Source organism: Equus quagga, unplaced genomic scaffold, assembly GCF_021613505.1.
Source record: "Equus quagga isolate Etosha38 unplaced genomic scaffold, UCLA_HA_Equagga_1.0 73442_RagTag, whole genome shotgun sequence".
Classification (NCBI taxonomy): Eukaryota; Metazoa; Chordata; class Mammalia; order Perissodactyla; family Equidae; genus Equus; species Equus quagga.
Window position 1 is genome coordinate 13,788,968 of NW_025802777.1, and position 27,435 is coordinate 13,816,402.

Genomic DNA, 27,435 nt, shown 5'->3' on the forward strand with positions numbered 1-27,435 from the left:
ACATGAACATCAACAAAACTCATGTTTCCACTTGTTCCTGAATATCCTTAGTGATTTCCAGCATCTCTATCTTTTTTCATCTTATTGCCCTCTGGCTAGAAGATGCTCCCACTTTCTCCACTAATCTTAAATCTATCAACCGAAGGCTCAAATCAGGTTATTTGGACTGGGTGACTCCTATAGCACGCAGGCTGCACCCAGTTTGCTTGTAATTTTGAGCAGGTTCTTTTTATTTGTGGCAAGATGCAATTATGAAGTCTACTCCAAAGCCAATAAATGATAAACAGGGGTGTGTGTGTGTACCCTGGAGTACACAGGGAGCACACAGGGACATGGGCAGCATCAAGAAGATCAGCTTCCGGTCCTAAAATTCCCGACATCCTCTTTGCTGAAACGGATCTGCCTATAGGCACATGATCTGCAGACTTTCTTCTTCTTTTCTTTTCACACTCACCCTTTTCCCATGTTTCCCCTTATTCCTCCTTATTCTTGCTGGGGGAAGACCCCTGAGTGCCAAACCAAGGGACCCTGTGAAATACTGATAATGAGAAAGCAAAGTACTCTAATGACTGGCAAACACATCCTTTTACAACTCAGGTGGTTTCTAATGTTTTGCTCTAAGCAAAATTGAAGATTTATTATTATTCAGGATTATTCAAAATAATGTTTGATGATAGACCTCTATGCTATGTTTAGGATGTAACTCTGAAAAAGGTCAAAGAATTGAAGGACATTGCTGTAACAAAATCTATTCCATTTCCAGCTACTTGTCTTTTTTTGATAAGTCCTATCAGTGCTATTTATTAAAATGGAGAATAACATTAATGCTGGCCTCTATCTCATTCTAGCAACAAGTAATATTCATTCGTGGAGATATGAACTAATTAGGAAAAACAAACCAGTCTTAGCTGTCTTATTAAGAGGTAAAATTCTGGTGGAATTTGCATTTTTATGTTTATCAACTTTTAAAGTATATTTGCATTCTTTTGATTAATTGTGTACTAAATGTGAAGTATTATGATAACTTTTCAGAAGAAAAGTTTTTAAAAAACGTTTGGATGTGCATGGTCACAGGGAATTTAAAAAAATTGTCAATTTACAGCCTGTTTTTTTTGGAGTGAATTATGATGGGCTTATTTAGCAAAATTCTTTAAAGTATAATATATTATTGTATTAGGGTAAAGGTCTATGGAGAAGATGAAATGGAAGTAAGACTTGGAGGAACATTATAAAAGAGATATGTATGTACATTTATATTTTTAAATGGACAATGCTAAGTATCAAATTCCTTTGGAATTTAGATTCCATTAGAAACATGTAAAGAGTGTAGTAATAGCTTTATTTTAGACTTGCAATATTTACACTTCACTGGAAGTCTTGTCTAGCAACTTCTTAACTTAGGATAAAAAATGAATAGGTAACTTAAAAATGTGATAGGTAGGACACAGTCCTTTGAAATTACTTTAGGGAATAGATGAGCAAAAAGTGTTGAAGAACAGACAACCAAGATCATCCATAATGATTTAAAAGCAAGATTTCAAATGAGATTAATAACTATAGGCTAGGGGTGGCAGAGAGCATTGTTTCAAAGAATGATAGAGCGTGGACTGGCCTCTGACAGCAGGTGGGGTCTGGGATCGGAGGATGATAGAATTTGCAGAATCCAATCTGAGAATTGGCAGGACCCAAACCCTCACTCTCGTCTGCAACCCCAGGGAAGCAGAGGATGTGTGGACAGGAGCAGGAGAGTAGAGATGGCTGCATGGGGGAAATGCCCGGGATTGCATAAAGTTCCATTCATATGGTTCCTCCTAGTGTCTGCTCTGGGTTGGAAGCCAGTTGTCTCATTAATGCACCCTGTTTAGCTTATCTCCCTCCCCTGTCTCACTTTCCTCCATGCCCCTCCCAAAGAAGCTACCTGCATCCGAGTTCTATCTCAGGATCTGCATTTGGGGGAACCCAAACCAAGACATGTGCAGTCAGTTACTTTCTTAAATGGAATAAAGTTAAGTTCCATTCAATTTAGCGTGCATTTATTGGGTGCATTCTAGGTTGGCTCTAAGGATACCCAATAATTATTTATTGATTGATTAATCAGGATGGCATGGCCAGGAGTATCAACTGATCCCATCTCTACTGAGCGTACATGAACAGATTTGGAAAAAACTGACCTTGAAGAAATTAATCTTAGAAAGAGACGATATGTGTAGTGAGAAGCTGATCTGTCAAAAGCCAGAAAGGAAATGGAGAGACATAATGAAAGCTGAACATTTAGTGCAATTCTTTTGGAATAACTGTAATTTTTCATTAAACATTTTTTCCTTCTTACGAAATTTGCTGCTGTTCCCTTGTTGCAACCAGGAACCTTAAAAGAACCCAAGTGCAGTGTCTGGTTTTAAAACAACAGTTCAGCTTTATTCATAAGGGCAAATAAGAATCAGGTTCTAGTCTGAAGTTAATAGGAAATAAGCAACATTTCCCCCTTAACTTTCACTATGGCTCATGTAAGTGCTAGAAATGCAATTACGTAAGCGTCTAGCTGACGTTTGGAGTGTTGCCTTGATTATTTAACTGTAGTTATAAAATGTCTAATTTGCATATTGCATTTTTTTCTTTTGCAGCAGTGGTCTAAAGCTTATAAACAAGGCTTTATTTCTTAAGAAAAGTGTTTAAAACAGAGGCTTCTGGCAGTGAGAATACAGAGACTTAACCAGCATTTGGCTTTGAGCTTCTGTAGGGAGGTATGTTTATAACTACTATTGGAGAAAACCAAAATTAGAGAGAAATAATGAGAGAGAAATAGAAAAGTTATTAACGAGTAGAACCAGAGAGCTTGGAGGAGAAACTGAGTTTCAAATCTCTCTTAAATGGTTCCTCCAAAGGTGTGACCTTGAGCAAGTGGTGGCCTCACTTCTTCCATCTGAAATGATGAGGACCACTTGTGATGCTTAGAATCATCACTGGGGCTTGCTGTCAACTGGTTGCTTTTTCTTTTCTGTAAGGAAGATTGGCCCTGAGCTAACATCTGTTGCCCATCTTCCTCTTTTTGCTTTAGAAAGATTGTCGCTGAGCTAATATCTGTTCCCATCTTCCCCTATTTTTTATGTGGGATGCCGTCACAGCATGGCTTGATGAGCAGTGCTCAGTCCACGCCCAGGATCCAAACCTGTGAACCCCGGGCCGCTGAAGCGGAGCATGCAAACTTAACCACTACGCCACTGGGTTGGCCCCTGGTTTGCTTTTTGATGCTCAAAATTATTGAATAAGTTCTTCCTTCACCACAGTGTTGCAGTGTTTTAATAAGGAACAGACACAGATCAGAAAAAAAAAAAAATAGAGCATGACAAGGCAATGCTGGTTCTTATATCCATAGAATGTCTGAGTTGGAAAGAAATTATCATCAACTACTTAAAAATCATTTTAGGGCTCTTACTATGTGCTAAGCACTCTGCTGGACACTTTACAAAGATAACCTCATTGCATCATTTCACCAATCCCATAAGGGGGGCATGATTATGTACATCTTATAGAGAAAGAGACAGGCTCCCAGAGGTAATGTGGCCAACGTCTTAAACTAAAAGTCAAAGAGGAAAGATTTGTTATGCTTTTTTTTAGCAACTTTTTTTTTCTTTTCTCTTTTTTCTTTTGGTGAAGAAGATTTGCCCTGAGCTAACATCCGTTGCCAATCTTCCTCTTTTTTTATCCCTGAGCCAACATCTGTGCCAATATTCCTCTATTTTTTGTCTGTGGGATGCCTCCACAGCATGGTTGATGAGTGGAAGAAGTCCATGCATGGAATCTGAACCCGTGAACCCAGGCCACAGAAGTGGAGCACATGGAACTTTACTCAGCCATGAGGCCAGCCCCCCTTTTATAGGAAGTTTTAACTGAATTTTTGTTAGATCATTTTATTAATTGATATATATCTGTAGTGTTCATTTTTATTTTATTTTATTGTGGTAAGAACACAATGTGAAATTTAGTTTCTTAAATTTTTAAGTGGACAATATGTTATTGTTCACTATGGGTGTGCTGCTGTATAGCAGATCTCTAGAGCATATTCATGTCTTGCTTAACTGAAACTTTATGCCCATTGATTAATAATTCACCATTTCTCCCTCCTCCCTGCCCTTGACAACCACCATTCCTTTCACTTTTAATTCTATGAATTTGACAGTTTTAGATACCTCATATAAATGGAATCACACAATATTTGTCTTTCTATGACTGGTTTATTTCACTTAACATAATGTCCTCAGAGTTCATCCATGTTTCTGCATATAGCAGAATTTCCATCTTTTTGAAGGCTAAACAGTATTCCATTGTATGTATATAACACATTTTCTTTATCCAATCTTCTGTTGATGGACGCTTAGGTTGTGTCCACGTCTTGGCCATTGAATAGTGCTGCAATGAACATAGGAATGCTAATATATCTTCAAGATCCTGATTTTAATTCTTCTGGATAAAAACCCAGACGTGGGATTGCTGAATCATATGGTAATTTTACTTTTAATTTGTGAGGAACTTCCATACTGTTTTCCATAGTGACTACACCATTGTTTTCATTCCCACCAACAATGTGCAAGGGTTTCAATTTCTCCACATCCTTGGCTGACAACACTAGCTGTCTTTTGTCTTTTTGATAATAGTCAACCTAACAGGTGTGAGATAATATCTCATTTTGATTTTGATTTGCATTTCCCCGAAGATTAGTGATGAGTATTTTTTCATATACTTGTTGGCCATTTGTGTATACTCTTTGGAAAATGTCTATTCAAATCTGTAGCCCTTTTTGTTTTTCTGAGGAAGACTCACCCTGCGTTAACATCTGTTGCCAATCTTTCTCTTCTTTTGCTTGAGGAAGATTAGCCCTGAGCTAACATCTATGCCAATTCTCCTCTATTTTGTATGTGGGTCGCCACCACAGTATGGATGACAAGTGGCTTAGGTCCCTGCCCAGGATCTGAACCTGTGAACCTGGGCTGCCAAAGCAGAGCTTGCCGAACTTAGCCACTATGCCATGGAGCTGGCCCCAGTAGCCCATTTTTCAATGGGGTTATTTGTTTTATTGAGTTATGTTGTATGATTTTTAACCACTATGCATATGTCTTCCTCTTCTTCCTCCCCCTCTCTTTTAAAATGAGACTGTTGGAAACTCTGTGATGTTCCAAGATGCCTGGAGTAATAAGCGACAGAGGACGTAGAATGTAGGCTTTGACTCAGGCAAGTAACTTGGTGCTGCACCGCTTGCCACCACCCCAGGCTTCCCTGTGCGACAGAGGAGATGGCTGACATGCGAGTGTGCCGTGACACGTAGACTGATTGTTCTCAGTGTTTCAAAATGACATCTACAAGCCCTGTAGCAGGTTTCGGAGGCCCAGATCCCTGGGGTACCAAAGGGAGTCGAGCTCCTTCGCTTCCTTTCCTGGACGCCTTCCTTCCCAGGAATAAAGAGCACAGGAAAGATTTTAATGGCCTTTGGCTGATAAATGGATATAATTATTATTCTTTAAATGGAAACAACTCACTCAAAGACTTTTCGGATGACTTTTGAAAGAACAAACAAGCAATTTTATGCCGGTAGCTTGGGTAGTTCTGTGTTACAAATCCCCTTTCCATTCATTTACCAGTTTCCTGTCTTTTCCATTAGACTCCTATTCCTGTTGACTTCGCTTTTCGTTTACCTAGAAAAGCTTAGTTCATCTAAAAATGGGGGACTTCGCTGTACCCTTTTTAGTTTTTTTTTCACTAAAAAACTTTTTAGTAAATTTAGTTCAGTTTTTCAGTTTTTACTAAAAGTTATTCCTAAACTCTCCCTATTTATTTTATTTTTAGTATTCTCTTTTATTATTATTATTTTTACCATTCTCTTATTTATTTATTTATTTATTTATTAAAGATTTTATTTTTTCCTTCTTCTCCCCAAAGTCCCCCGGTACATAGTTGTATGTTCTTCGTTGTGGGTCCTTCATAGGTGTGGCATGTGGGACGCTGCCTCAGTGTGGTTCGATGAGCTGTGCCATGTCGGCACCCAGGATTCGAACCAACGAAACACTGGGCCGCATGCAGTGGAGCGCGCGACCTTAATCACTCGCCTACGGGGCCAGCCCCTACCATTCTCTTTTTACGATTTCTTTTTACTTTTTGACATCTGTTTCTACACTACTTCTAGACTGAGACAAAACAGTCACCTCAAACTCATGATGACTCAATTTTTTTTTCCCTTGAAAAATCTCAAGTAACGTTTAGAAGTTAGTGATTATTCTTTACAGACACGTTTGTGTCTTCAAAGAGCACCACTGAAGGCACAAACCAAGTTTTCTTTCAACCAATAAGTAATTTTTATTTCAAGGGTTCGATGTCCACATCAAATAACCATCTATTGATGTGGATGTGTGTGTGTAATAGTTAAGAATGTGACCTAAATTACCTTCGTCAAGTCTGGCTCAAAACTGGTGTGACTTTGGGCAAATTGCCTAACCTTTCTTTGTCTCTTTCTTCTCATCTTTAAAATGGCAAAAAAACGATAGTACCTATCTCAGAGGGTTCCTGGGAAGATGAATCAAGTCAATACCCGGAAAGTACATGGAATGGTGCCTGGTTCAGAGTAAGTAGCATATAAGTGTTAACTACTATATAGTAGCATGAATTCTCACAACTCTGCTATGGCTCTAGTTCAGCCTTGTCTGGTGCAAACATAATGAGGGTCATATACACAATTCAAAATCTTCTAGTAGCCACTTTTAAACAAGGTAAAAAATAAACAGGTGAAATTAATTTTAATAGTACATTTCTTTTAACCCACCATATAAAAATGTTTCAATGTGGAACCAATAAAAAAATTATTCACAAGATATTTTACATTATTTTTTATCATATTGCATCTTTGCAATCAGTGTGTATGTTTCACTTACAGCATCTCTCAATTTAGACTAGCCACGTTCAAATGCTCAATGGCCACATTTGGCTATTGGCTACTGTACCGGGCAATGCATCTCTAAAGTGTCAAGCATTAAGATGAAAATTCTGACATAACACTTCTTTTGCCATGGATAGTTTATGTAACATTGTTGCCAGACTATTTTAGTAATACTACTAATCTAGGAATAGGGTTGGGCTCAAGAAATGTTGAGAAGAATTTGAAATTTGTCTCTGGAGTTCCTCTCGCCCTGGCTCAGTGCCTTCCTCCGATCCGACACAGTGCTCCCTGCTGCTGTCAGGATCTCTGGTGAAGCCCATCCAACTTGCCTCCAGGCCACACTGCTATCTATTCTGTGCTCTGTACCCCCAGGACCCTCATGTGATGAAGTTGTTGTCGATTCTTCTTATTTATGGCAGTTATGTTCTATAAAGTCTTGCAAACACCGAATTAGCAAATACTGAAGCATTGCTCCTAGGAGAAATACAGGGTTAAGTTCCTGTGAGCCTCTGGTCACAATATTTTCATCAACTGATTAATACATAACCTCATTTGATATGTTTCTGTTTAAAGACACCTTATTTACCCTGCACTGTTGATTCGTTAACATTCAACTCATGGACAACAACATTAGAAGTCATGCCAGAATGAAGCTTATTTAATAGACATGCTGGACAGTACTTCAGTGCAGTGCTTGGGAGATCATTTTAAATAGTGAAATCGCCATCCAAAAACAAAAAAATGCAAGAAAACATGGCAGTAAATAGACTGCAAAAAGGACACTAGTTTTATGATATGAGAGCTGTAACGAGAAGGCAGAGAGCCCCGCCTTCTTCGACCTCAGCTGGGAATGTGTATGTTGGGCAACTCCAATTTTTTACTGCTCTGTGTATATCCGTGAATGACCGTGAAAGCTCCATGAGTATTGATTTAGGGGTTACAAATAAATTTTAGTGAGTAGACGAATCTGGGAATAATGAGGATTGGCTGTGTTCCTTTTTGACAGCATCTGCATTTTCAGAGATGTGGGTGGGCAATTGGGAAGCTACTGGGTTCCTTCAAACTTTGTCACATGGATGATTGCTCATACATGGTGAACTGCTCCTTCCTACTCCCGGGGAGTGGAGCAGCCAAATGAGTGTTCCCTGGGACTTGGTTGGGCAGAGTCAACTACAAGCAGAAAGAGCCAGAGAATGAGCAAGGCTGCACCTTGGGAAAAGGTAAAAGTTGAGGAGCTCAAAACAGTGATTCTCAACTGCAGCAGGGGTGGGAGATAAGGTCAACTGATGAGGATCCCATAAGAAGAGGCATTAACCGAGAGCCAGACACCACCCAGAAGCATGTGGAACAGGCCAGGACTCTTAGCTGAATAGGGATGGGGTGTCCAGAGTTGCCTTTTTTTGGGAACTTGCTGTGTGGTGCATAAGTAGATTTCTCTGGGATAAAGGCACAGGGTCGTGGGCCAGGACAATACCCTGGCTCACATGTAAGCTTGCCGCATATGATCAGTGACAGATTATGCAAGAATTGTTGATACTTTCATCTCCTCTTTTGTCTCCTCATTAATCAAGTTGACCTGGTTTTCTTAATTCACTGGGACCTCACCCTTTGTCTCTTTCTTCAAACCACTTTTTGTTTTAAACAAACAGAAGTGTAGGTATATGTTGTAAATGATTCTAATTTTACCAAGAAAACAGCAGCATATTTAAAATATATAGTGATTCTATTATTATACAATTTTACCCATTATTCTGAGCTCTCCTTTTGGTAATCTTTTTAAATAATTTGGGCTTTTTTTTGGAACAAAGATTGTGTTTAGCTTTCTGTGTATTACTCAATCCCATGGCACAGTAGACAATTTTTTATTGAATAAATTTGATGTGTAATATTGCATAAGTTTAAGGTGTATAATGTGTTACTTTGATACATTTATATGTTGTAATATGATTGCTAATGTGATATTTATCATATTACATCATTAAGTACAATATTATTGTCTATATTCATTATACTGTGCATTAGGTCTCCATGGCTTATTTATTACTCGTTTTAAGTTTGTACCCTTAAACACCATCACTCTTAGCCTACCCCCTATCCCCTGGTAATCAGAATTTTACTCTGTTAATTACAGGTTTAACTTTTTTAGATTCCACGTATAAGTGATATCATGCAGTACTTGTCTTTCTGGTTTTGACTTATCTTCCTTAGTATAATGTGCTCAATGTCCATCCATGTTGTTGCAAATGGAAGGACATCTTCCTTTATTAGGGTTGAATAATATTCCATTGCATATATGTACCACATCTTTTTTATCCCTTCATCTGTTGACAGGCATTTGGATTATTTCTATATCTTGTCTGTTGTGAATAATGCTGTGATCAATATGAGAGTGAATATATCTCTTCGTAATCCTGTTTCCATTTCCTTTGGGTATATACCCAGAAGTGAAATTGCTGGATCTCATGGTAGATCTATTTTTAATTTTTTGAGGAAATCTCATAATGTTTTCCATAGCAATTGGACCAATTTACATTCCCACCAACGATGTACAAGAGTTCCCTTTTCACCACATCTTCGCCAACATCTATTGTCTCTTGTCTTCTTGATGACAGCCATTCTAACAAGTATGAGGTGGTATCTTATTGTGGTTTTGATTTGCATTCCCCTGACGATTAGTGATGTTGAGCATTTTTTTCATGTGTCTGTTGACCATTTTGATATCCTCGTTGGAGAAATGTTTGTTTAATTCTTCTGCCTATTTTTAAACCAGATTGTTTGTTTTTCCGTTATTGAATTGCCTGTATTTTTTTTATATTTTGGATATAAATCCCTTATCTGATCTATGGTTTGCAAAAATTTTCTCCCATTCTGTAGGTTGTCTTTTCATTTTGTTAATTGTTTATTTAGCTGTGCAGAATCTTTTGAGTTTGATGTAGTCTTATTTATTGATTTTTTCTTTTGTTGTTTGTGCTTTTGGCATCATTCCCAAAAGATTATTGCCAAGACCAATATCAATGAGCTTCTTTCCTACGTTTTCTTCTAGGAATTTTATGGTATCAGGTCCTATGTTTAAGTCTTTGATCCATTTTGAGTTAATTTTTGTAAGTGGTGTGAGAGAGGGGTCCAATTTCATTGTTCCACGTGTGTGCTCCAGTTTTCCCAGCACCATTTGTTGAAAAGACTATCCTCTCTCCATTGGGTGTTCTTGGCTCCTTTGTCAAATATTAGTTGACTGTATACGCTGGGGTTAAATTCTGGGCTCTCTATTCTGTTCCATTCACAGTAGGCATTCTTTAACCATGTTTGTTCTTTTAACTGGAAATACCATCTGGTTGCATTGTTTCCAAACTGGAACTGATTTTTCCTAGACTTTATTCTATGTACAATTCAGCCATATCTCATGGTCTCTTCCTGCCCTATTCCAAAACACTCTCTACACCCTACCTGTACATGAAAATGCATTTATATTTTGTTATATTTTGAACAAAATTAACAAGTCTCAATGGGTGTATTTTCCCACTTTTTTGCAGCTTTACAAAAATTAGGGGAGAACATAAGCAAAGAGTAGGAAAAATGTATCTGGAATGATATAATATGGTACCATTGGAAGCTAAATAACCAAATTGGAAAAGGATGCTAAGAAATAATCAATAAATTAGAATCTGGATAAGGCAAAGCTTCGAAAAATTCATCCATCATTTAGAAGACCACTTTTATTGAAGATGTATTAGGACGATGATATGACAGAAAATTTTGAGAAATAGAAAAAGGATCCCATAACTCTTAACACTAACATGACTCCATAAATGTTGCTTATTAATTATTCTGCCATGCAGTATAGAATGGTGGTCAGGAGTGTCAGCTCAAGTCAGACAGACTTGGCAATAAATTCCAGGTCTGTCATTGCTGATTGAACAAGTTATTTAAAAGTCTCTGAGCTTTAGTTTTCTCAGCTGTACATAGGCCTAAATAGGTAATGCATCTAAAGTGATTAACAAGATACCTGAGGCAAGTTAACTTCTTGTTAATATAATTTCTTTCAACGTGTATCTCTTAAGCCCATCTTTATGTGCCGTGTGCCATCTTCATGGAGCTATCTCATAGACCATAGAGCTTATGGTCTAGAGAGGGAGGAAGACAATCAAATAAGCATGCAGATGGACAATGGCAGATGGAGGAGGAAAAATGCAGCATGTTAGGAGAGCATCAAACAGAGATCTGGCTTGATCTGGGGGCCCAGGGAAGATTGCTTGAGACAATGAGTTTGGGCTGAGAAATAAAGGAGGATTGGGGTTAAATAGGTTAAGAAGGAGGGGACCCTGGGAAAGGAGTGTATCCTAGCAAAAGAACTTTACATACAAAGCCTCTGAGGTAGTGGGGGTCGCAGCCTTTTCGGGGAACCGAAGGTTGGCTAATGTGGCTGGAGGACCAAGAATGGGTGTGGGAGTGGCAAGCGATGAGCCTGAACAGATGGGCAGAGGCCACATCACACTGAGCCTTTATCTTAAGTGCAGAGGGGAGCCAACGCAGGACTTTAAGCTGGGGAGAGGCACGATCTCTGTGAGAACAGAAGGAAGCAGGACAAGGGTGAATGCGTGCTCTGGCCATCCTTAAAGTGAGAGCTGATGGCGGCTCGGACAGAGTGGTGACACAAGCAATTGAGAAAAATGGAGAGATCTGGGGGATATTTAGGAAGTAAGATGGCCAGGAGTTTGATAGGCTGAGTAGGGCGGTTGAGGAAGAGAGAGGTGTTGAAGACTGGAAATTGAACATGTCGTGGCACCATTCATTTGCCATAGGCAATACAGGAAAGCTACCAACTTGTAGGGTACTTTTGTCCTTCCTTACATGCAGACACATTTCACAAATCTGAAACCACAGTGTGCATTTTGCCTAAAAACTTACTTTTATTCATGAAAGAGCATCAATATTCACATGTATATATCTATGCAAACACAAGTCAGCCAGCCCGGGTGGTCAAGCGGTTAAGATTCTGCACTCTCACTGCCACAGCCTTGGTTAATTTCCTGGTCAGGAAACCACATCACCTGTTTGTTGGTTGTCATACTGTGGTGGTTGCTGGGATGCTGAAAGCTATGTCACCAAGATTTCAAGTACCAGCAGGGTCACCTGTGGTGGACAGGTTTCAGTGGAGCTTCCAGACTAAGACAGACTGGGAAGAAGGACCTGGCCACACACTTCTGAAAAAATTGGCCATGAAAACCCTATGAATAGCAGCGGGGCATTGTCTGATAGAGTGCTGGAAGATGAGAGGATGGTGCAGAAAGACCAGGCAGGGTTCGACTCTGCTGTGCACAGGGTCGCTAGGAATCAGAATTGACTTGATGGCACTAACAACAACAAATGCAAGCACATATACACAAAAATATTATGTTACCCATCATTTTTGTAAGCTAGTCAAAATCTTTATTCAGCTTTATTTATTTTTCAAGAAATTTGAAAATTTTATACCATTATTATTTCTAGAAGGCTGTCTTATATGCTTTGTTTATAGGTTCTAAATAACTGTAATCCATTAAACTCCCAGTCAAACATTTATTTTCTCCCCATAGAAAGAAATTCATGCTCTAAGGATTTAGCATCGTGTTCAAGGCCCTGAACTACTTTCCTTCCTCATCTGCATCATTTCCCTGAGGGTTTTGTGTTTTCTTGGTCTTGATTCTGTTGGTCCCTCTGCCTCGGATGTCCCCTAAATACTTCTGCCCTAGTTGAACTCCTATTCATCCATTGAGGCCTCTTTGAAACGTCACCTCCCCTCTGAAGCTTTTCTGGATCCCTGTCAAATTGTTTCTAAACTGCCTTGTTCTGGGGTGAGTTTATATCACAGACAGACTTGAATTAAAGTGAAGTTGTTCCTAATCTCCTCCTTCAGATCAACAGTTTCTAATAATTTTGATGAATTTTACTCCCTATCAGTAAACACCGTTCAGTGTACCCTCTGATTTAAGTGGGTTTTCCCCAGAAGCAGGTCCTGAGATAAGGATTTAAGTGCAAGGAGTCTCTTTGGGAGGGAATCCCAGGAAGTACGTTTCGGGGAGTGGGGAACTGAGACAGGGCAGGGAAGGAAGCCTGGAGGAGGAGCATTAGTGAGCAGATCACCAGGCAGACAACCAGGGCTCATTCCCTCTGGGACTTCTGAGGGGCTGTGCAGAACATGCCTCAGGGTTGTCACACCTGAAGGCAAGAATACTGGAGAGATTGTCCTCTAACGTCAGTCAGTCAACAGTTGAGGCCTGCTCCAACGGGCCTTGACTCTCCAGCACTTTGGCTGGCCTGGACTGCTCTGCTCCTGGGCCAAATACACTCCAGCACCAGACAGCCCCTCATGCAGAGAGGGGCAGCTATCTACAGTCAACGGCCATTGGCAAACAGGGAACAGTGAGTGCTGAAAGCACTGATGATGTCTGCAATGCCCCCATATACACACAGAATATTTTCTTATTTCTAAGTCATATGCAACAGTGAAAGCTTCTCCTTCCTCTGAAACAATTAAGAAGATGTGGTATTTGGGAAGGGAAAGAGGGTATTACCAGAGGGAGTGTGGTAGGAACCTGGATTTTTATGAAATGTACCTAAAGTTTTTAGCTAATATATTTTAATGGCAAACATATTAAAAATCAGGGTCTCGAATTTATAGTGGCTGTAGAAGGAAAGTGAAAAATAACAAGGCTCTGGAGTCTGACTGTTTTTAGTGTGTAAATGCCACCAGCAGAAGGAAAGGGTTGTAAAATCTTATCATGGGATACGGGAGGCATTAACCACATAATTAAAAAAAGGAGCGTTTTCTTGGGAACAGTGTAATGCAAAGCCTGTTTAATGGACTCGGAATTTGGACGGGGCCTTGGTTTAGGAATGTGTTACCTGAAGTCTTGAAAAATAGCAAGCGTATGTTATGTGAAGTCTACGCATGGAAGCGGGCTTGTCTGATGCTTTCCCAAGACAGAAAGGAGAAAACTAATTCTTTTCATTCCATTTTCCTTATTTTTGTAGCACTCACTGTCCTTCGATTCTTTTCTATTGCATTCTCTCTTCACTCCTACTCCTTAGTACTTAGTACTCCTTAGTCCCACTCCTTAGTACTGGCTGCTTTTTAAGGTGATGTGATTTCCGGATTTGTGGAGTATGTTAATTTTTCAAGAAAGGAATCGGTGCTGAATTGCAGCCACCGTGCCTGAGTTAGAAAGTATTTAGGCAATTCGTTGTCTGTACACGCACGGAGAAAGTATCTTACTTGAGAGAATGTGTATAGATTTTCTTATTCATCTGCAAAGTTCCTATCACAAATAACATTTTAAAATCAAAGGGAGATAAAGTCTTGGTGGGCTTGTGTTACTTTAAATTACTTTCAAGAACCAAATCACACCACTCATTGGCTAGTTTTTCTATTTCCAAATCGTATTCCCAGCAGAATGCCAATACAGTCCAGCAGTTTAATTCATTATTATACAAAGTCCAAGTGAGTGAAATTTTAACCTCTGCTTCTAACCACTTCATGTTGGTTTTATCTGTAATTAACTTAGTGAAAAGCATTTGATGACAGAGTCTTCTTGTGTCCCAATTACCTAACTTATGAGGTCCTTCAAGGAGTTTAATTTAACCACTTTCTACTGAAGAGTATCATGTGGTAGAGCAGGAACATTACGTAAGAATTCTAGGTGTTTTAACAAGGAATCCCGAAGGCATTATTGGATGAGCCCACACGGGGAATGTTTGTAAAGCCTTGACTGGTGTGGTTAGGTCTGGGGCATATTGTGGTCGAAAGAACACAGCACTGAAACCAAAATTAGCTTCAGAGTAACTTAAATCCTTAACATCTCTCAAAAGCAACGCTTTTAAAAATTCCTTTTCCTACCCCATTCTCATTCACTGCGCACATTCTCTGCAGGTGAATCTGGGCCTTTATTTTTCAAATGCTCTTCATCTGGGAAAATTTCTCCCCTAGCCTCAACTCTCCAACTTCCTATGCTTTTGTCCCCTGCCATCCACTTGATTCTGCCTTAAAAAGCTCTGAAGAATCAGTCCTGCAAAAGTGAGTGCTCCTGGGAGGGCAGAAAGAGGAGGACAGACTAGGAAAAGCTAGAACCCTTTTTTATGGGAAGAGGGATAGGAAAGGCAAGGAATCCTTATAAAATAATCTTTCTATTGAAAGTATAAAGATATGGGTATAGGAAAATTTTTTATCTGACATCACGAAGGGGAATTTTATTAATGGTAGACGTTGCTGTCCTTTATAACAGCTACCTGGAGACATTTGAGAGATGCTCAGATTTGGTAAATAACTTTATGTACTATCTACACCTTTCACGATTTCGACTTCACTCTTCTAACCCTCGTCTCTTAATCTCTCATATTTGAGACGTATGTCTATTCTCTTAAGTGTTTTAATTAACTTCTTTGGACTTCCCCCAGTCAACTATGTTTTCTTTGAGGTATGATAGTCAGATTGCTCACAGTACTCCAGGTGTATGAGCCACTTTTGTACGGGAATGACAGATTTGCTTGATCAACTTTTAGCATCCTTTTTTGCTAATGCCCAGCATTATTTTTGTTGTTATAAATTTCCAAAGCACCAATATCTTTAAAAAACACACCATACCGACTCCTACACCATTTTCCTTAGTGGTAACCAATCTTGAGAACTGTCCTAATTATCCTTCTGGAAATATGGTTTGAACTAATTGTTGCATCTGCCTGACCTGTACGATCAGAAAATATGATTTGCTATTTTTCACCATACCCAGGGGATTATAATCAACCCTGGGGATTATAACCAAGAGCAACATGATGGATATGCTAAAATACATAATAATCATTGACTACATAAGCATAGATAAAAAATGGGTCGAAGAAGGTACTTTTTGAGAGGGACACAAAAGCATTTCTGGTAGGAGGAACCAGTAAAAGTGAAACTTGATTTTCAAAGATCTTTAACAAAAGATTTTTAAGTCCACACATAAGTTTCATATTACTTGGTAGAACATTTTATTGGGAAGAAAGAATTATCTAAATGTAGGAAGCAAATTTTATTTACAAGAGAGTGATTGTCTTGCACTCTGTCCTGACTTATTTTAAAGGAGGCCCACAGAAGGAAAGCTGGAGTTTGCTTATCAAGCCAATGCAGCTGGTAGACTGCAGCAGTGGGTTTAAAGGGTAGTCTGGGAACTCCAGGGGTTCCCAAGATAAACTGAGAGGGTCTTTGAGGTCAAAACTATTTTCATAATCATGCTAAGATATTATTTACCTTTTCTGTTTACATTCTCTGACCAGAGTACGAAGTGTTCACTGCAACTCATCTTCAAAAAATACCAGTTGTTGAATTTTGGTATAGTATCAAAGAATACCCACGATTATCTGAAAGAGTTGTTAAAATACTCCTCCTATTTCCAATTGCTTAGCTGTGGGAGGCTGAATTTTCTTCATGTATTTTAACCAAAAGAGTGGATTGCAGCATATTGAATGTAGCGGCAGACATGAATCTTGCTGCTTTCTGTTGAGTCATACATTAAAGAGATTTGCAAAAATATAAAACTATGTAACTCTTCTAAGCTCTTTTTTTAAAAAAACATAGTTTTTTGGGCTAGCCCTGGTGGCCTAGTGGTTAAGCTCAGCGCACTCTGCTTTGGCTGCCCAGGTTCAGTCCCCGGGCACGGACCTACACTGCTTTGTTAGTGGCCACACTGTGCTGGTGGCCCACATACTAAAAGATAGAGGGAGATTGGCATGGATGTTAGTTCAGTGCGAATCTTCCTCAGCAACAAAACCCCCCAATACATATATATATATATATATATATATATAGTTTTTTTGCATAAGAATGTTATTTATGTTAACATTTAATAGGTTTATTATTGTTGTTTAAAAATGAATAAATAGATACTTTTAAAATTCCCAGCTTAAATTTCTAATATAGGAAATATCAATTGATATAGCCCATATAAACAAAAGCCCTTTGGAATTCTCAATAATTTTTGAGAGTGTAAAGGGATGCTGAGGCCCAAAAGTTTAACTGTCGGGCTTTGGAGAATCCCGATATCATTTACACATTCTCTGTGCAGATGATTATTTACTCCTTCAAAGGGTCCTGTTCTATCTCTTTCGCTTGCTAAGGTATTTTTATTTTTCTTAGAGCACAGAGCGGTTTCCTACTGGCTTAGAGTTCCGAAGTAGAATAGAGGACATGTAACAGCAAGGAAACACAGTAGTAATAGTAGGATACAAAGAGTAATGTCAATATTACCTTTTTGTAATTCAGAGAGAGTATCTAAAGTTCAGTATTTAGCTTCCAAATAAGAATTTTATAAATTGGGCTTATTATCTTGAAGGCACAGTCTTTCTTTTTCTGTGGTAGTAATGACCATCAAAAGAAAAAAAAAAGTGTGAAGTTTGGGAAAGTCATCTAATTCTTAAAAAGTTTAGGAAATTCTGTGCTTTCATAGATGGGTAAGAAAGAAGCCTTCAAATTTTAGAGGAAATTGAACAAGGTGAAAAAGGAAAGTTTATGAAACTGGCTGTTTTCCCACTCTCAAGATGAGTAAGGTTGACACTAGTGGCGCCATCTCATGGCCATATTTTATGGGCACCTCCCTCCTGGCTACATGTGAGATAAGACACCGCAGCATTTTATTGAGACCTACCAAGGACCAGCAATTTCTCAAAAAATACAACCAGATATTATAGAATCTTTAGATGATCTTTCAAATGGAAACAAAACATTGTGCAACAGATCAAATGCTATTGTAGTTGCAACTGACTGCTTGGGGTCCCTCAAAGAAATACATGAAGGAACTCTTCTTTGTGAAAACAGATGGGATCTGGAGACAGATTTGAGGCTTCCTGTGAAAAGTTACATTTACTGCAGAGTAAAACAACTAACGTATGACTTTGCCTGTAGGGAATGAAGCACTGATAGCAGGTGTGGTAAGCAGAATGGCCTCCCAAATATGTTTATGTTCGAATCTCTAGAACCTGTGAATACGTTGCCTTACATGGCAAAAAAAGACTTTGTAAATGTGATTTTAAAGACTGTGAGATGAGGAAATTGTCTTGGATTATCTGAGTGGGCCCAAGCTAATCACATAAGTTTTTAAGAACAGAGAATCTTTCCTAGCTCTGGTCAGGAAAGGGAAATGTGATACAGAATGATTAGAGATGCAATGTTGCTAGCCTCGATGATGAAAGAAAAGACCATGAGCTACGGAATGTGGATGGCCTCTAAAAGCTGGAAAAGGCAAGAAAATGGATTTACCGCCAGAGTGTCCAGGAAGGAATACAGTTCTGCAGACATCTTGATTTTGTCCTAGTGAGACCCTTATTGGACTTCTAATCTAAGAAATGCAAGACAATAAGTTTGTCTTGCATTTAAACTTCTAAAGCTTTAAGCTTCTAAATTTATGGTAATTTGTTTTAGCAGAAAGTGAATACAGTTGGCTTGAAATTGATAACCCAACCCCCAACTCCATTTTTTCTTCAAGTGCGGTATTGTTTGGGTTTCTAATATGCCTTTTAAATCAGTTGACCAAATAATAAGATAGGAAGTCAATAAGGCTTATTCTATTGTCCTATAATAATGTTCTGTCTCTTTCATGAGGACCCCATTGGAACCCATTTCTAAGTCTTTGATATCAGAATGAGAGAGGTAGAAAAGCAGACTCTAGAATCTTGCCTTTTCTTTTGGTGTGAAAAGAGAAAAGAAGTAGTGAAGAAGAGTCTTAAAAATTACTTGAATCAATGAAATAATTTATGGTGGTTAAGATCCAGAGATACATAAATTTTAGTTTACGGAAGAGAATAGGTCCAAAGAAATGTTAAAAATTGTTTGTCAATATGTTAAACCTTGGCCCAATGGTATGACAGCGGTAGGGGACAGGTCAAGGTGGGGCAAGAAAAAAGAAAAGATACAAAAATTTGCTAAGCTGTTAGAGAGAGAAGAGCAGTTTCTGTTTCTTCATCCTCAGGCAATTTTGTTGACTTAGGGCCAAAGAAGGCTGGCGGAAGGTGAGAAGGTACAAAATGACAGCAGCTGGGAATGGGAATGAGGCTGCTACTCTGGATGTAAAATCAGATGTGCTAAAGCAGTTTGAAGCCAGCCAGGAAGTTTGCCAAGCTATGAAAATGTCAGTGTGTAACTGGACTCAATGGGTCTGTCTCATGGTGAGTGTGGAGCTGAAAAACACAACCAAGGCTGAAGTTGTGAAGAAAAAAGGTTTATTGCTTGCACAAACAATGGAGAACATCGGGGATGGCTCCCAAAGCAGTGTCCCTCTCCCCCTGTCCCCCCAACCAAGCTCAGTGCATTTGGAGATTTTATACACCAGAGTGCAGAGGATGTGTTACAACTGTATAACAGCTGGGCCCGATCAAGGCGTATGTGCAGGCTACTACATAATGAGTTCTATGCCATTACATAACGAGCTCAAGGCAACATGCCGGTATATAACAGTGCCGAGGTAATTTTTGGACACTTAGACCTGGAGCAATTTGCCAGGGTCCTGCTGCAACCGTGTAGGTTTCACTGTAAGATGGCAACATCTGCAAAAACGAGGACATCAACTTCTGAAAAATAGCACATTTAGTTTTCTCCTTGTCTGGAAAACATTTGGCAGACTTTGTTTAGTTATGGATCAGATCTTCATTAACCCTTTCCTTCCCTGGTTTCTGGTCACAAATGCTTACTGCCTTTCCATGGGAACCGGGACAATTTCAGTTATGTTACATTTAGCATTTTTATTTTGAAACTTGTACACTTTGTCATGACTTTTATTTAAAGTAAATCATTTAATTTAAATTATTGGCTTTAAATTACTGAAGGGTCATTTTAATACATCTTAGGACCAGCAGTGTTCCTAGGAGATGACAGCTAGAAGTCTGGGGGAAATTAGGCTTACCTGAAAGAATTGGCGTTTTTAGATGACTTTTCCTCACTGTGTCCCCTTAGACCCTACCTGCCTTGCATAACCCTAGTGGAAGGGGAATAATTATTTGCCAAAACCGCCTAGAACATGCTGAATACCATGGTAAAAAGAACATAACAGCTAATAAAATTGCTAAGCAAGGTGTTTAGAGGTACCATCCTCATCTCTTGTGTCTCACTCAGATGTTGTCCCAGATATAAATTTCTATCAGGAGACAAGGAAAGCAAACCTTTAACCAGCTGCACATTTTATTTGAAGTCTCAGGGCACTTAGAAAATGCCTCAGGAGTGCGAAGAAGTTTAATTGCAAGAGCAATGAATTTGGAGGCCTTAAAAAGAACCAGAGTGGACAGAAAAAGAGTTTTGTATGTGGTCTGCATTATACTCCTCAGCTAGGTTTAGCTTATAGAAAGTCAGCACTTTTAGCTAGTCCTGGCTTCCTTCTACTGGTCTAGGAAGATTCAGTTAACTTAGCTAATTTCCAAGGCACAAGAAGGTTCTATGAACTCAGTCTCCCAGCTGATGTTTGCATGTTCAGTGTTCTATTTCTTCTGTTCCTGAAAGTCACAAAGAATACTTTGGACAGCATTTTAACTGTAAGTTGACATTGGTGGACACTATTTCATAAGTATATGATATCAATTAGCATTAACCATGATCAAATAAGCTGCAAACCCACGAACATGGGGTAAAAGATTGGTGTTATGGCCTAGAACAATGTCTAAAATACCAAGAGGAGGATGGAAAAAATGTATCACCTTGTTAAATATAATGTTATTATACCATGATTTTTTTTCCTGTAACTAACTCTGAATCAGAGCCTCCAATAAATTTTACACAGGATGAAAGGCCTTCTATAAAAACCATGTTCTTTCCTGTGCCAGAGGATGCTGATAAACATAGGGGATGAGGAACATAGGAAGTGAAGTGTAATGGGAGTAGCCACAGAGAAGTGCTGCCTTTAGCTTGAACCCGTGGACAGAGCACTGGAGCAGGAGTCAGGAGTCTTGGATTTTGGCCTTTCTTCACCCTTAGCTTAAGGATGAGAATGGTACCTAATAATTCCTCACATGGATTTATTCTTCTGTAACATGGTGTCAATAATACCTACTCTGAGCATTATTATTATAAAGAGTATATTAGAAAAAGGAATCAAGACATCCAACATGGTGCCTGACACTGGTGCTTAACGATGCTGGATTCATTCTTTCCTTAGCCTACATTTAGAAAACAAGGATAATAATGCTTATTTTATCCCCTCCCCTAAGCACTCCCTCTATCCAGCCAGAAATTCTCCTGGAAATTCCACCCCCCCCCCCCCTTTTTTGAGAAAGCTAACTATAACTAATAGTTCAAATACCATTGATTGTGATAAAGTTGTTGTAACAGAGGTACAATTGTGAGAACAAAGTTGAGGGGGAACAGGGAATACCACATAGTGGAGGGGACACTGGTCCCCTGGTAGGAGAAGGTGGGAAAGGGGCGACCCCTTGGGGAATGGAAAAGGGGTGTAGACCCCCTAAGGACAAACTTCTCCTCCTTAATGGTGCTAAGGCTCACACATTTTGTGGCCAGGAGCTGTTGGTATTAACTCTTTCTCATCTTAAGGATCAGTTGCTGGTTTATTTAGCGTCTGGTTTTTGGGGAAACAAAATTGGTCTAAACCTATTAAATTATATTGAATAAATCTAAGTAAAATGGAGAATGTGTTTAATATTTCAAGGATTTAACGGTGAAATTCTATGAAGTTAATTTGAGTGAGGCTCCTTGGCATGTGACCCGGCTGTTTACAGTTCATGTTTCACTGGGCATGACAAACCCTGTCTGAACTATCTGTTCTGTGCAGTGTTAGCAATCTCCAACTTGAAAAGAGGACAGACACGTTCGTGCTTGCAAACTTTTTCCTTAAAATACATTTAACAAGGAACTTACATGCCTGCCTTTGACCCTCCATCCTTTTATCAGTTATATCTTCTCGGCAGACAAATTTCTCTTAAATTTGATAAGACCTGAAACGGAACTAAAGTTCAGTGTACGCAATTTTATTTTACCTTTCTTAAACCTCAAAATGTCAATGATACTTTAAAAAAAACCCATGTTTGTCTTTTCTTATTTTCGTTTGGCCCATATTTATCCTCTTAAAAAATATTCAACTCAGCAGGCTGATCCACTTAGCTGATGATTTTGGCCCAGTGTACTACCTTTAGAATCTCCCTTGGACAATTTTTGTATATTTAGAATTTTCCCTAAGTGTGGTAGTAGGGTCATCCACAGTGTTCTCTAAGCCCTCATAGTCTGTTTTTGTTTTACTGTGTTTCAGGATTCTCTTGGTAAACATGTGGCAAACGTCCAATGACTCTAACTTTCTAAATTTGAGAAATGATTTTTCAAAGAGCATTTCTAGCACCCAAGTAAGCAGACTCCTGTGAGTAAGTATACTTTCCTGAGTTCAGTTTTTCTGGGATCTGTTGATTCACTCTTCCATTTAGATAGTAAATGCTTCAGAGCACAGTTGCATCACTGATGGGTATTTCTTTTCACCTTCCACTCCCCCATAGCATCAGTTGTTTACAATTAGGACGTGCTATCTGCTTCTAGTTACTTGCTTATTCAGTGAGAATATTAGTGCACATTCTATCATATAGAGATAAAATATGCAGTATAAATAATAAGAAGAATTGTTCTCTGGGACTCAGAGGGAGAGGAGCCCTATGAAAGCTACAATGAAATTGATTTAGCTTTCAAACTATCCATTCACTTTTCTTCCTTTCTTCTGCCTCAAAAAGTACTGTCTTTATCAGTTAGTTTGAGCCAAGTTATGATGCAGTAACAAACAGCTCTAAAATCTCAGAGGCTTACAGCAATGAAGATGTATTTCTCATTTGTGTAACATATTGGATTTGGCTTGGTTATAGCTCTTTTCCATGTCTTCTGCACTCTGAAGGAGCAGAGAGCATAGACTAATGATAGAACCACACAATGGCTCTTAAAGGTTTTGTTCAGAAGTGACCCATGTCACTTCTGCTATTTCATTGGCCATAGCAAGTCACAGGGCTAAGCCTGATGGTGATGGAGTGAGCAGGACAATCCTCCTGCAAGGCGGGGACCGGTAGGGATAGAGCATTAGGAAGGAGCTGGTATGGAAGAACAGCAAATAATTTGACAAAATAATTCAATGTACTCTCCAATCCTTGCTAATATCGCTCACAGATACACACAGAGACACATGTGCACCCAATGTGGCTGTAAAGTAATGAGCGTGATTTGTCCCTAAAATAATCTTATCTGAATTTTCAATCTCTGAATAACAGATGGCTCTCTGAAATTTTTTGCAACTTCTCCAACATTATTCAAAGACCTGTGCACATTATCGGAACATCCTCAATCCTTAGAGGGTGGTTTGAAATTCGGAAATTGCTAGCCCTCATTTCTAATCAATCTGTGTAACTGACTTTAAAGTGCTTACAGCCCGTGTGACATTTGGTAAGTGCCAGTGAGTTAGGCTTTAACTTTCCGTGCAGTCGATTCAAATGAACAGAATGGATCATACACTATTTTATTAAAAAGCAAATTTTAACTGAAATTTTAGATTTTCTTCTGTTGTTCACAAAGTGATACTGAAGGCCATTCCAAAAGATGAACTCCAACAATATTTTGAACAATAGTTGCACAGATTAAAACATGTGCATAACGTTAAGAGGTGAACACTTCAGAGGTGAAAAACTCACTTGGATTCTTACATTTTGGTTGATTTTATAAAGAATACAGCAAAACCATGGGATGATGTGAATTCTGATAAGTTTTGGCTGTGGGCTCTCATTCTCCACCCAAACGGTGAGACTTGGTTGGGGAAGGTATCAAGATTCAGTGCATGGTTTAAAAAAATAATTGGTCTATTTCTGACACATCTAAGAAGCGAAAATATTTTTGTTCAAAAAGTTACTAGAAGATAGAGTGGAAAAAATTGTTTTTCATTAACCTTACAGTAATTCAATCTTAGCTTTCATGAGCTTGCAACTTTTGGATCCTGTTTACAGCTTTGGTTCATTTCCTGTATTAGTTACAATATTTTATAGTCATTCCTCATTTCTTTTTTTTTTTTTTTAAATAATTTTAAGTCCCTTGAGGAGATGAAACCAAGTCTTTATATTCCTGGCATGAACCCTATAGTACTAGTAATTATAAATTACAATATCAATTAAAAGTAACGTGTAGTATATGAATTATTTATCATGTGCTCAGCATTATTTTAAGCAATTTCTCATTCTAACTATTTAAAGCTGTGAGATAGTCAATTTATGTTATTTCCAGTTTATAAATGAGAACACTGAGTCAGAGAGGTTAAGAAACTGTTCTCACAGCGCACAGCTAGTAAGTAGTTGACTCAGGTGGCTGCAGAGCCCACGCTCCTGTTAAAAGTACATATGCTTCCTTCTTTATGTTTCTAAGTTGATTATTCATTAATGTAGGACAAAAACTTAAGCAATAACTATGCGTCAGGCAATATTTTGGGCACAAGAAAGATAAGATAAAAGATCACAGTGTTGGTCTTCACGCTTGACTCAGCCTAGCTAGCTAGGAGGAGAAAGTTGAATAAAGTTTTCCACTGTTAAATCTTGAAGAAGTAGGGATTACTCAGAGAACTGGAAAGAGGTAAATGTCCCAGCCGAGAAAAGAAAATTTGAGAAATAAAATAGAGAAGAGATATTAAACCTTTGGGAAGTGCAAGTACAATTACATTCGGGTCTGTGTAAGCAAAGGGCAAGAGAGAGGACAGGAAAGCTAGGCAGAGGCCAGATGATGGCTGGTTTTGTTCCATGCTAAGGATTTAAGACTTTAGGCAGAAATGATGAGGGGAGGCATTGGAGAATTTTAAGATAAGCTTATAATGTTGGTGACTTCTCAGTGCTAACCTAAAAGATATCTTGTACCTTCCACTGTTGCTTTTCTCATAGTACTTTGAGCATATAAAGATGATGTGTATGTTGGTTAAATGGGATAGTGGCGCATAGACCTATTAAACATTCCTGCAAATTAGGTCAGAATAAATTCTCTATGTTGGACACTCTACAGTTCAAGGCAAGGATGTCCATTCACTGATAAAAGAATGGAAAGAAAACAGAAAATGAACTGCAGAGTGTACCTGGTATAAATATCTAATGTGCTTGAGGAATGGAATTGTCCAAGAAGTTGTTGCCAGGGCCATTGAATACAAAGAGGCCCCCTGTCTTTGAAAATCTGCCTTTGGAAGTGCATTTGTAATTACATCGTGAGAACTGAGCAGATGTATTCCGTAGTGGTTCAATGTTTTGTTATTACCATCCACTGCCTCTAGGTTTATAAATCAATCTCTAAATGGGCACATTTTCTGAAAATAGTTTGAAAAACAATTCTCTTTTGATCATGTGAATAAAGAAGTGGAAAATCCATGTTGAATTTTAATTCAGCTAAACACTGATGCAAAAAGACAAAATTAGCACTTTTCTTCATTCTTTCTGACAGCTCATAAAAGATCATTGATATATGTGCATCCAAGATGGATGAGATTGCAAGTGTATAACTGCTATGCTCAAGGCAAGTCATGTTATATAAACCATCTGGACCTAGGAGGGCTCGCTGTGCTTTAACACGATAAAGAAGAAGCCATGGTTTCTTGCTTGTTCTGCTAACACAAAGTGATGTGATTTCTAACAGATAAAAATGTATTTACCCTTGACAGGCTGTGGCATGCTTAATGGGTATCATCTTAACCTAGCCATGGAAATGTTGAAGGAGGGAGTCAGAACTTTTGGTTAAGAAATACATGTACAACTGACAAAATTCCTCATTCTTTTGAGGACTTTTCAATACTTGATATTTAGCAGAAATTTTTAGCCTCCAGCTGAGCTGGCTTAAAAGTGAATCCTTGTTAGGTTAAAAACATTACGAATCATGTTAGCCAAGTGTTTATTCCTCTGATAACATTAGCTTTAATCATTTGTTATGCTTGCCAAACTTTGGGCAAAATGTTGACATGCTTCTACATCTAAGACCTCTCACAAATACCACTTTCTTTGTAAAGACTTCCCTGGTCCCTCCCACCTTCTCACCTTCTTGTTTATAAGGATCTCTATAAAATTCACATATGTGTTGAATGAATTATATTACTGTTCATGTTATGCATATTTTTTTCATTTTTAACGGAGATATAATTCACTACCGTAAAATCTCCCCCTCTCTAAAGTGTATATTTCAACGGTTTTTAGTGTTTGCACAAGGTTGTGCAATCATGACCACTATCTAATTCCAGAACATTTCCATCACCCCACAAAGGAACCCAATACCCATTAGCAGTCACTCCCCAGTCCTCTCTCCCTCCAGCCCCTGGCAACCACTAATCTACTTTCTGTCTCTATGGATTTGCCTATTCTGGACATTTCATATAAATAGAAGCTTACAAAATGTGCCCTTTTGTGACTGTCTTCTTTCACTTAGCATGATAGTTTCAAAGTTTGTTATGTTCTAGTGTGTATCAGTATTCCATTGCTTTTTATTATAGAAAAATATTCTATGGGTGGATATAGCACATTTTGTTTATCAGTTCATCAGTTGATAGATATTTAGGTTGTTTGCACTTTTTAGCCACTAAGAATTTTGCTGCTATGAATATTTATGTGTGAAACACATTACACATTTATATATTTTATTAAAATTAAAAAATTATTAACATTTAGATATTTATTAAAGAATTACTACAACATTAAAATATTTAAAAAATATAATATTAACATTTTGGCTTATCTTCTTTTAGACTTCTCTGGTTACTTTTATAATACTTTCATTTAAAAAAGCCAATTTTGTATCAAAATATGCATACTGTTCTATTTTCTACTATTGTTACCTTACTTCCCCTAGAGTATATGGGGTATATATAGTGCTAGGATAGAATTTTTATTAATTCTATAAATGTCTATATTTTATTTTAAATATTAGATTATGTTTCTGTACATTATATTTATAATTCTTGAGGGCAGTTACTTTGCTTTATTTTTTATTTTATCCCTTTCCTTCCCTTCCACTAGTAGCTAACAAGAACCTAGAGTAGTATTCTCTCAAAAGTTTGCTGAAATGAATTTACAATATATATGGAGTCACAGAATTTCAGGTTTGAAGAGAATCTTAGGGGTCAACTGGTACTGTCACCAACATGGTGATACAGCATTTTAGTTAAAAGTGGATTTAGTTAATGACTATCATTTTGGCTCTTAAACTTGCATACTTAACTACTATACTATATTCTTTGATGAAACCATTTGGGAAGATTGAAAGAAGAGTAATAGGAAATTTGTTCCTAAGTCAAATCAGGAGTAAAGTTTAGCAACTTCCTGGATTCCTGTATGATAAAATTTGAAATTTAGAGAGAGTTGATGAATGATTTTTTTGCCAGTTTAACACTTCATTGTGAAAATACATATTATTTTCTGAAATTACGAAATGCTCAACAAAGTCATTAAGAAAAATCTCAGCTATCTCCGATGTGGTCAGATGTTCACAGCTTGTTTCAAAAGAGTAAAATGTGTTTATTCTGCATGTTGGGTCCATA

General features: G+C 38.2%; 1 long non-coding RNA gene across 4 annotated transcripts in view; it reads left to right on the forward strand.

The window, feature by feature from the left end:
* Positions 1 to 27,435, forward strand: part of LOC124234344 (uncharacterized) — a 63,946-nt gene that overhangs the window by 23,316 nt on the left and 13,195 nt on the right. The window contains exons 3-5 of one of the 4 annotated variants that reach the window (XR_006887274.1): positions 6,534 to 6,610; positions 22,174 to 22,282; positions 25,356 to 25,569. This is a non-coding gene — a long non-coding RNA (uncharacterized LOC124234344). Of the gene's footprint in view, positions 1 to 6,533; positions 6,611 to 22,173; positions 22,283 to 25,355; positions 25,570 to 27,435 lie in introns of those variants that run through there. The other 3 variants (XR_006887275.1, XR_006887277.1, XR_006887276.1) reach the window with 3 other exon arrangements.